Genomic DNA, 10,763 nt, shown 5'->3' with positions numbered 1-10,763 from the left:
ACATACTATGGTGATTGTATTCTCCAAAGGTGGCTGTACCAAAATATAGATCTCCTCTCACAGGCTCTTCTTGCATTGTGATTGACATTCCTCCTACTGAGCTGTGGGGTCTGTTTTCTCTCCTTGGATCTGGGCTGGGGGGTTGTAACTGCTCTGGCCAATAGAGTACGGCAGAAGTGATGATTTGGGATGCTAAGTTTATACACCTTCCACCTGGCTCTCTCTCTTTTGGGGGATGCTCACCCTAGGAACAAAACCACTATCCTATAAGAAGCCCAAACCAGCCCGCCTGGAGAGACCAACAGACAGGCCATGTGGAGAGGAACTGAGGACCCAACCTACAGTCACGCCAACCACCAGATCTGTGAGTGAATGAGCCCTCAATGATTCCAAAGTCCAGGCCTTAATGCTCCCAGATGAGGCCCCAGACAACACAAAGCAGGTATAAGTTCTTCCTGCTGTGCCCTGTCCGGATCCTTGACCCAGAGAATCTACAAACATAATAAGTGGTTGTTTGATGGACAGCCATAATAACTTGAAATGCATGTAATGCTGGTGTTCCTTGTATCCTCTCAGTCTTACTTATAATCCCCTTGCCCTGCTCCCAATTCTAAATTTACATCTTCTCTTTCAGGGGCAGCTTGGATGTCGCCTCTTCTAGGAGACCCCCAGCCCCCTTCTGCGCTGAGCTGCAATTTCCTCTTTGGCACCCCAGGTATCTGCCCATCTTTGCTTTCCCCACGCTGTCCTATGACTTCATGTTTGGGTGTTTGCATCCCCCAGAAAAGGGCTCCCTGAGAGCTCGAACAGTGTATGTTCCCCCTCTGGGCTTCTGACAGCCTGGCACATAAGTGTTTGCTGAGAGATGGTATGTCCCTAAAACGGAAGGAGTGGGGCCGGAATTAAGGAAATCACTGTTCAGCTTCCCACTCCTTACCCTCATTTCTTTAGGGTGAGGCCTAGAGAGGCAAGAAGGACAAGAGATGGTCCTTTCCTTCAAGAGGGTTTCAATTTATTTAGGGAGGTAGTAATAGAAAGACTGGAATTGACGAGTGGATGATTAAATGAGATTCACAGTGTCCAGAATGGGGAGAGACCTGAATGGAATGGGGGTGGTCAAGGCAGGCTTCCTGGAGGAGGCAAGGACATGGATATAAAAGCAGAGCTCTGAAACAAGTCCTCCTTTGATAGAACTCCCAGCTTGCTTTCCCCCACCCCCATTTGCTGGGGCCCCAACCGAAGTGCTGTGTGTGAATGTACATGTACATATGTGCACACGTGTATGGTTATGAGGGCCATTGACACATCTGTCTCTTGGGTTAAACGTTTAGAGTTCAAGTCTGATCCTAATCACCTCCTGAGTTTGCTCCTCTCTCCTCCACCTCACTGGAGGAATGGGATAGTTTAAATGGGGTGAATGCATGGCAACTAGATGTACCCCTGGCAATATGGGTGGAACTTGAAAACGGAGTGCTGGGGCGCCTGGGTGGACTGAAGCGTTGGACTTCAGCTCAGGTCCTGATCTCACGGTTTGTGAGTTCGAGCCCTTCGCTGGGCTGTGTGCTGACAGCGAGGAGCCTGCTTGGGATTCTTTCTCTCTCTGCCCCTTCCCGACTTGCACACACATGCACTTTCTCCAAATAAATAAACTTAAAAAAAAAAAAACATAGTAGTGACTGAGAAGGCAAGAAACGGAATAAAATCTACAGCACCGTATCACGTATGTAAACTAAAAAGACACAGTACATGCTGGTGGTGGCCGCATCACTTCCTGGTAGAGGCGTGGGGTTGGTGGCTGTGGCCTCTGGGTGGGGACGAATGCGCTCTCGGTGGAGGCCAGGTAGCTGAGCTGGAGTCTCAGCCAGGACAGTGGACTGGCCACTGCAGCTGTAAGGTTTGCAGGCTGTGCTGATTTGCAAGCTGTGGAGCATGTGGAGCCTCAAGTAAAACACGTTTTTCAGAATCTACCAAGATCTGCCTTCAGTGGTGGCTGTCACAGAGGTAGCCTTGAACCCCAAGTCACCAAGTGGGAAGTAGCATTGGTGCTAAGCATTAGCCCCACTGCCAATAAGGGGAAAAGGAGATGCATGTTGACAAATGATGCTTTCAAATCACTCAGACAGGGGGAGAATCTCTTTCGATAGCAGCCCAAGTCAATAAAGCTAAAGATTTACTAGAAGGCCAAGCTAAAAAAATGAAGAAAATGTATGATGAATTTTCTTGTTCATTTATTTATAAAAGTAACAGCCTTTTATAATAAAGTGCCTCAAAGCTAAAAAACAAAAAACAAAAAAACTAAAAATACATGTACACAGAACGGCAGCGTATGCTTTAGAGGGCTACACACAAACGCATTACTGTGGTTACCTGTGGGCGTGGGGGGGGCACGGGGGTGTGAAACAAGGAGCAAAGGGATACAATGAAAGGGGAGGGCCTTGGTGCAGAAGGAGCAGCCATGAAAGTGTGCCCCTGCGCGAGGGATTGCCTCAACTTGAGCACCTGAGGTCCAGACAGAAGGAAAAGTCAAAGCCAGAGTCACTCTTGGAAATCACGCCCAACTTGAGGACGGCACTCACATCTACGTGGGCAGGAGGGAGTAGGACTGTGGACAAGGATTCAGCTGTAGCTGTGAGGTTTCATGTCTTTTAAAAAGATAAGGAAATCTGAAGCAAAATGGCAAACAATGAACATCTGTTGAATCTGGGGAGTGGGCCAAGTGGGTTTCTGCTTGATGATGATGATGATGATGATGATTTAAAGTAAGCTGCATGCCCAAGGTGGGGTTCGAACCCACAACCCCGAGAGCAAGAGACACATGCTCTCAGTACTGAGTCAGCCAGGTGCCATCCTGTGCAAATATGTATTTATTTATTTATTTACTTACTTACTTATTTTCATTCTATTGTTCTTAACTGTGTAATAATTTTCTTTAAAAAATGTTCAGAGGTTGTTGATTAAGACTGCAAATGATTTTGTGACTTTTGCATAAGCTGGTCTCTGGATAGGTTTATAGAGCTAAATAGCTGCTCGGGTCTGTCAGTGACACAGTCCCAGTAAGAGCAGGAACATGAAGACTTGACTTTAGAAGCTGAACGTGCTCATAAACAAGGTCTGCAGGAAATGGAGAGAGAATGTCATTGTCTGCTATGTACAGAGTAAACAGCCATGGGAGTATTTTTTCTGAATGGTTGAATCGATCAACTATTGACCTTGTGGGGATGGCCAATCCTAGCCAGACAGTGGACAGAACTGCCACGGGCAAAGTTAGGGCCTGGGCTCTGGGAGCCCCCTAATACGGTAAGGAGCCCAGCAACCGAATCTATGGTGTAGACTACTTCCCACTCCTGGCCACAGCTGATGGGTGCGGAGGGAATAGCTGAATCCAGTTGGGTCAATCAGATTCTTTCTGTCAAATATCTGGGATTTTGAACCAAGAGGTGGAGACTGGCAGCTGTGGGTGGCACTGCTTTGATGGAGTGTTCCATGGAGGAGGTCCACTGACTCTCGACTCTTAGATCCTTGGAACTGTCCTGCCTCTGGCCTTTCCTGAGGCTTAAGTTGTTCAATCTTTTCTTGAAATTTAATACATTTATTATTATTATTTGTCAGGGGTGATTTCTATTACTTGTCCTACAGAGCAGGTTAATAGAATATTTTATTATATCTTCCATCGATTCCCTACAGCGGCTTCCAGTACATATGATGTCTTTATTGAGCTAGCAAAAGGTGCCGCTCAGGGTGCCTGGGTGGCTCAGTCAGTTGAGTGTCCAACTTTGGCTCAGCTCGTGATCTCCCACTTCATGGGTTTGAGCCCCACATCAGGCTTGCTGCTCTCGATGCAGAATCTGCTTAGGATCCTCTGTCCCCCCCTCTCTGCTCCTCTCCCACTTGCACTCCCCCAAGAATAAATAAAATAGTAATAATAAAAGAGGGGATACCTGGATGGCTCAGCTGGTTGAGTGTCCGACTTTGCCTCAGGTCATGATCTCATGGTTTGTAGATTCCAAGCCTGTGTTGGGCTCTGTACTGACAGCTCAGAGCCTGGAGCCTGCTTCAGATTCTTGTGTCTCCCTCTCTCTCTCTGCCCCTCCCCAGCTCAAACTCTGTCTCTCTCAAAAATAAATAAACATTTATTTATTTATTTATTAAATAAAAAGAGAGAGAGAAAAGAAAAAGGTGCCCCTTGGACAAATTAGAAAAAGCAGTTCTTTCCTCTAGGAAGTCATAGTCCCTCACGAGGGTGAAAGGTTTGGTCGGTGGAATGTGGGGCTGGATTTCAAGCCCAGTTCCACTAATTTCCTTGGCCAGGCCCCTAGGTGCAGTGCACAGACTACATAACCATTCTTGGTGGTCCTACCTGCCCACCCTTTGTATCCCGGCTGATTTGTCCTCTGCACAAAGGTGTCATTCAGAATATGAAGCATTATCTGACAAGATTTATATTGGAAGTGTTGGTCTATCACGCAAGTTCTTTTTAGAACTTTGAGTGCTCATGACCAAAAATGTAGTTTTTAAACCTTGTGTATTGAAATCCATAAAAAGTCAAGCCTTAAAGAAAATTTAGGAAAACCCCATGGCCTAGTAGTCAACAGAAACCTCATCTTCTTTGATGAGTAATCTGCAGGCCTTCCACCAAAAAGCCTGGTAGACATTCTTGAAATGTCAAGGGACACTCCTCTTGCCCCCATGGGAACACATCTAGCAGGATCAAGTGCACAGGAGTAAGTGGACAAGGAGGTGTCCTGGGCCGTGGCGAGAGTGGCATGGAAGCCACACCAAGGCGCTGGTGGCCACGGGGAAGAAAATGATCTCAGGGAGGAGAAAAGGCCTTGAGAAGAGGTTGCGGCAGCTCTTCTGATTTGTTCATTCGTTTCACATCCTGCAGCCCCTGTGTCTAGTATGGGAGCAAGCTGAGTACGGAGAAGCAAGCCGGGAGATTTCCCAGGACAGAGGACCTGCTCACGGCGCCTGTGCCATCCACTACTGTGTCTCAAGTGTAGCAGGCAGTGTAGACTAGCAGTTAAGGATGGGAGTCTGGAATCAGAAGGCCTGGGTTCACTCTGCCACTTTCCAGCTGTGCAACCCTAGACGTGTTCCTACTCTATACCTCTAGGGATGGCTTCAAGACGTGCCCATGATCCTCTGATTCTCCTCCCATTGCTCCTGTCCCTGACGTCTACGTCCCTGCCCCTTGAACCGTACTGCTAAAGTTATCGTATTTTACGGGTGTGTGCTACATCTCAATAAAGAAGTCGCCTCCTTTCACGTAGGAGTGATCTGTAGGAAGGACCTCTTTAACTGCCAGAGACTTTTATTCCCCTTGGACCTGGCTGTCCTTCCCTCTTCACCCCAAGTCCACCCTGACAGCAGGAGGGGGTGGCGCTCTCCTAGCGCTTTGCATGAGCTGGCAGGCACCTCTAGGCTGGGCCTGGGCTGGAGAATGTGCTCACCTCCCGGAGAGGGCACAGTGGCTGGAACTTGGGGTCCTAGATGGCACTGGGGGCTGGTGAGTGGGAAGGGGGTCTTTCCAGCCCCAACAAAGAATCTAGGGCTTGGTGGGGGGGACACAGGGTCTTCAGAAACAGTGGGTCACAGGAACACGTCCTTGGCACCATGGGCCTGGTTCCTGGAAGGAGCTGGTGCTGAGGGCATCCGAGCTGGGCCGAAATAAAGGGCTTGTTCTCCTCACAACCCTGCTATTTGAGGACCTGGAGCCATGACGTCCCTCAGAGTTTCCATTCTCTGCGCTGCAGCTGCTGGTTACGTGTTTCATTCAACATGCTTTGCAGGAAGCAGCCGGCTCCACATTCCAGGGCTTTGAGTCATTTTTTCTCTCAGAGCTTTGGGGCTGGGATTAGAACGTTCTTCAAACCACACTGTCCTCGGCTGGAATCCCAAGAGGAAGTGGGTGAGTCCCTGGGGGATGAGAACACAGGCCCAGATTCAGGGGAGGAATGAAAAAAGATTAAGGCCAGCACAAGTAAACTAGAGAGATCACGGAGCTGAGGCCTGGGTTTGGTGATAGTTGGAGGCCTGTGGGAGGGGACTCTTAACCTGCCAGTCATGGGCCAAGGGGGATGCAGTTTCTGGGGTGTGTGTGTGTGAGTGTGTGTGTGTGTGTGTGTGTGTGTGTGTGTGTGACAGAGAGAGATAGAACAGAATTGGTAGTGACATTTCATTCTGAGGGTCCCACATGCTCAGCCCCTCACTTTGGTCACTGCCCTTGGGCTAAAGGATTGTGTGACATGGGGTTCATCTTCTGTAAGGATGAGTTTGGTTTTGGTGAGTGTTGGGTTTAGAAAACAGACCCCGCAGATACTTGAACCCAGAGAGACCACAGCAAATGTTTGCCGAGTGCCTACACTCCTGGCCTTGGACTGGGTGTTGGGAATGCAGAGGGTAAAAAATGGACTCTCTCCTGCCCTGTAGTAAGGCCTGGGAAATACGGCCTGGAAGGGATAAAGGAGACAGAGGAGCAGATTAAGGGAGTGAGGAGTGGTAGACAGAAGATTCTGGTGGGCAGAGAAGAGGTGAGTGTAGATGTCCCCATAGATCACTCAGTTGGTGCAGAGCTGAGACAGTGTGAAGAGAAGGGCAGAGCCCAGGCAAGGTACTTAGTAGCACAGGGTGGCTGAAACTCTGGAAGGGAGAAGGCGATGGACACCGTCAAAGTCCCAGGGATCCTGAAGCCTGAATCCCCTCTCAGGTCTTGAAAAGCGCCAGATGCTGGCCAAGAGGAGGAGGAGGGAAGGGCCACCAAGCCGGGTGCCACCCTTTTCTCCGAGTACCTGGGGCAGAAGGAAGGAAGCCCTGTGATGAGTCCAGTCCAGCACTTAGACAAAAATACCAAAGTGCCCTTGCTCTCTGTGGCAGAGAGAGCCCCCCACCTGGGTCTCCCACCTTCATCCCTGAATATGATGAAATCGCAAGCACCCAATTCTGTAACATTGTATGGCAAAGGGATTTAAAAACCTAATTAAGGTTTGGAATCACTTGACTTCAGGTTAAGCGAAAGGGGGATTATCTGACGACTGAGCCTAATCTGGTCACGTGAGCCCTTTAGAAGCGGAGAGAGCTTTCTCTGGCTGGTGGCTGGAGAGGAGGTCAGGGATTTGAAGCATAAGAGGGGATTCCACGTTGATGACGTGAAGATGCAGGGGACTGCGTGGAAGGCAAGGGACCTGGAGAACGGCTGCTAGGAGCTGAGAGGCGGCACTATCTCCCTCAGTCCTACAACCGAAGGGGCAGGTCCTGTTAAACCCTGCATGAACTTGAGAGCAGATGCCTTCCAGAGCGCCTGGACACAACCTTGATTTTGGCCTTGCGAGACCTGAGCAGAGAACCCAGTTGAGCCCACCTCGACTTCTGATCCTCAGAATGGGGAGATGCTAAATGGGTGTTGTTTTAAGCCGCTAACTTTGTGATAATTTGTTATGAACCAACCAAGAATGAATAACGCTCCACTTTCTCGTTTCCTCCAAGAAGGGCTGTGAGGAGGGTTACAATGACTCCCCTCCTGCCGACGTGGCAGGCTGGGTGAGCCGCTCTATTTGCGCGTATCCAGACCGCAGCTCAGGTCTGAGCCCGGCTGATCCTTGGGCACTCTGCCTTGGCCTTGGCCGATGCGTTTTGTCTTCCCACTCAGGGTGGAGGAGGAGGGCTGCCCTTACATGCTACTTTATGAGAATCACCCGGCAGCTCCTTCCATGACATGACCTGTGGGCTGCAAAGCTCTCCCAGCCCTGCGTCCCCTACATAAGAGGAGAGCTCAGTGGCAGAAACCACAGAAAGGCAGTGACCTCTCACTCCCCCTTCTTCTCAGATGACAAGTCTGGGCTATGTCAAGGCAAGAGACAGGGGCTGGGATGCAAGGAGCAGGAAAGTTTGGCTATGCCTTTCCCCACTCCCCTAAAAAAGTATTCTCTAGGGGTGCCTGGGTGGCTCAGTCAGTTAAGCGTCCGGCTTTGGCTCAGGTCATGATCTTATGGTTCCTGGGTTTGAGCCCCGTGTCAGGCTCTGTGCTGAAAGTTAGCTCAGAGCCTGGAGCCTTCTTCAGATTCTGGGTCTCCTTCTCTCTCTGACCCTCCGCTGCTTGCACTGTCTCTGTCTCTCAAAAATAAATAAAAGACATAAACAAATTAAAAAAAAAAAGCATTCTCTGACTGGTGGGTGTGGGGGGTTTTCAGTTCTACACTTGCTTTCCTAATCATTTGTTGGACACATAGTCGGATCCCCTCGGGCGTCCAGAAATATTTGCAAGGAGGAAGGTAACGTTTCTGTTTTATTAATTAAAGAGCGCTAATGAAGCTTTTTTCGTTTCCACGGAAAACCTTTTCTGGAAATCTCCAAATCTTCCCGGACAGTGTCTGGCTCTTTCCCCACAGCCGCTGGCAGGGAGGGGCTTTGAAAGTAGGGGGTTTGTGTCCGGCAGACCTGGGATCGCGGCTCCGTCACTGGCCCCCTGGGAGGCAGCAGCGGGGCAGGGCAACATCCCAGGCCTCGGTTTCTGCAGAAAGACAGTTTCCGAGACCCGGTGGGCCAGCAAGGATTTGTACAAGGTGACTGATAGGCAAGAAGGAAGGAGTAAATGTTGTTTTCCTTCTCTGCCTGCCTTACCGCAACACAACAGCTCCTTTGGAAATGTTTTTTTGACAACTAGAAAATAACTTTTCTGCTGATGACAGGAGGGCCTGGTCGGCCAGCGGCAAAACTCTTCCGTCAGCAAAGTTTGCCTGTGTGCTCCACCTTCTCAAAGCCACTTCCTCGATCGGTATCCCATTTCCTTCTTTCGGCCACTGCCTGGCCAGAGCCCAGTGTCCCGGGGGTGGACACGCTGGGAAGCCTTTGAAAAACTCTCAGAGTTCTGTATTTGGGAGGGAGGGTAATCCCTCACCTTGGGGACAGAGCTCATGGTGGGGTCCCAGTGCACGAGGCAGACAGGCAGAAGAGGGATATTTTGGGGTGGGGTGGGAGGTGTCTCTGGGGGGGTACTATGAGCAGTGGCTGTGCAAGGCCTCCTCCAGCGTGGTCTCTCTCAAATATGTGTTTAGACTTTGGAGATTTGATCTAAATCTTCTTAGATGTAGGTTTTGCTGTCAAGGAATCTCGGGCGGGGCGGAGAGAGAAATCTGCTCGCTTTAAACTTTTCAGTTTCCATAGTGAGGGCTGTCCTGAGAACAGGCATGGGGCTGTCATGTGTTCAGGGAGTGAGAGGCAAGAGGGGCCTCAGGCTCTGAGCCCGGGACCCTCAGTGCCATGGCAGGGAGGAAGATAAAGGGATGGAGAAGTGGAGCGACCATTCATTCTTTCCTGCTGAGGAGGAGGGGACCCTGGGACGCTCTGGAAGCTAGGGTGTTCCGGGCCCCCCACCCCCCACCACGCATGTCCTGGGGGGTTAGGGGCATAGCTGGCTCTTCACAGGGCTGCCTTCCGGTTCAGAGGCTGGAGGAGGTGCCAGGTGGGCCTCGGTGAAGTGAGGCCGCTGCCCAGGCCGGGATGCCCAGGCCGGGGCCAGGCACTGCCCTCAGCTGCCTCCGCCCTCCTCCCCCGGGCTGTGGGCTCAAAGCTGAGCCAAGCATAAAACAGACAGCCTCTCTCTGCCTCTCTGTTCCCACCCCCATCCTGACAGAGTCTGGTTTTCATCACCCATTAATCACCGAAGCTTCCCACAGCCTGTGTCTGTCTGTCCACACTCACCAGCCCTCCCGGGCCCTGAGGGGATGGATAGACAGACAGGCAGATGGTCTCTGACTTGGGGAAATTTGGGGTCACATCGCTGTACGCCAGGCAGGGGAGAAGCATGCTTCCTGAGCTTGTTGGGTCATCCCCACCCCCACCCCGGCTTGAAGCCGCCAGCCTGGCCCACCTCACCCTGGCAGCAGGCGACAGGGGCCATTAGCTGTCCTGTTCACCAGGAAGGAAATGGGTTGGAGGGCTGAGGAATTCTAATTAAGCTTCCCCAGCTGGCAGGCCGGCTGGCGGATGGGAGCTGGCACCTCCAAGCCCGCTAGAGTTGGTGCCAGCCCCGTTCGGCCTGGCCCGCCGGATGCCCACCTGCCGCTGTGGGAACCCCGGCCTGGGGCTGCTTTGCAAATTCCCTGAGGATTCTCAGATGCTGGCCCGCCCTAGCTCTCCCTGGCCCGGTCCTCCTTTCCTTCAGCGTTCTTGCCACGACTCACCTGAGTGAGCTGGCCCTCTGGGGGGACGTTGCCGTGTGGGACCCCACCCTTGCAGACTGTTATTCTGCCATGCACCCTCCACCCTAGCCCGACTCTAGAGACATGGGTTCTGATCCGGTTCTTCCCTGATCCACTGTGATTAACCCACAACCTCTCTGGGTCTCAGTTCCCTTGACTGTGACAGTCACAGTCACATTACCTGACCAAGGAAGGTGCCCATCAGTATTGGGAAGCCCCTGGAAGACCCAGTTGCCCTGGCCTGCCAACCCACTTGGGGTATGGGCTGAGGGCTGGTGGGCAGCCCAGCATAAGGCTGGGAGTGGCAGTAACAAGTGGCAGGCAGCCAGGGACTCCCCAGTAGTGGTCACAGCAGAGAGCTGGGACAGAGTCTGAAAACCTGGAAATGACACCAAGGTAGTCTTTCCTTCCTGTCTAGCCCTCTGTGCTCTCCCAGAGCTGCGTCCCCAGGTCCCAGAGGTCCTCAGCTCTGGCCACACTTCTGGCTCTTCCCCAGGGCAGGCCTCTGTAATTACACACCCTGCACCAGCCAGGCTGTCCCGGTGGGTTGCTGCAGCTCCCTACTTG

General features: G+C 51.5%; 1 pseudogene; it reads left to right on the top strand.

Annotated features, from left to right (window-relative positions):
* The first annotated feature begins 312 nt into the window (after positions 1-312).
* Positions 313-10,265, top strand: LOC115290638 (annotated as a pseudogene).
* The last annotated feature ends 498 nt before the right edge of the window (positions 10,266-10,763 follow it).

The sequence above is a fragment of the Suricata suricatta genome, chromosome 4 (assembly GCF_006229205.1).
Source record: "Suricata suricatta isolate VVHF042 chromosome 4, meerkat_22Aug2017_6uvM2_HiC, whole genome shotgun sequence".
NCBI classification, from domain to species: domain Eukaryota; kingdom Metazoa; phylum Chordata; class Mammalia; order Carnivora; family Herpestidae; genus Suricata; species Suricata suricatta.
This window is presented reverse-complemented; position numbering and strand designations above follow the sequence as displayed.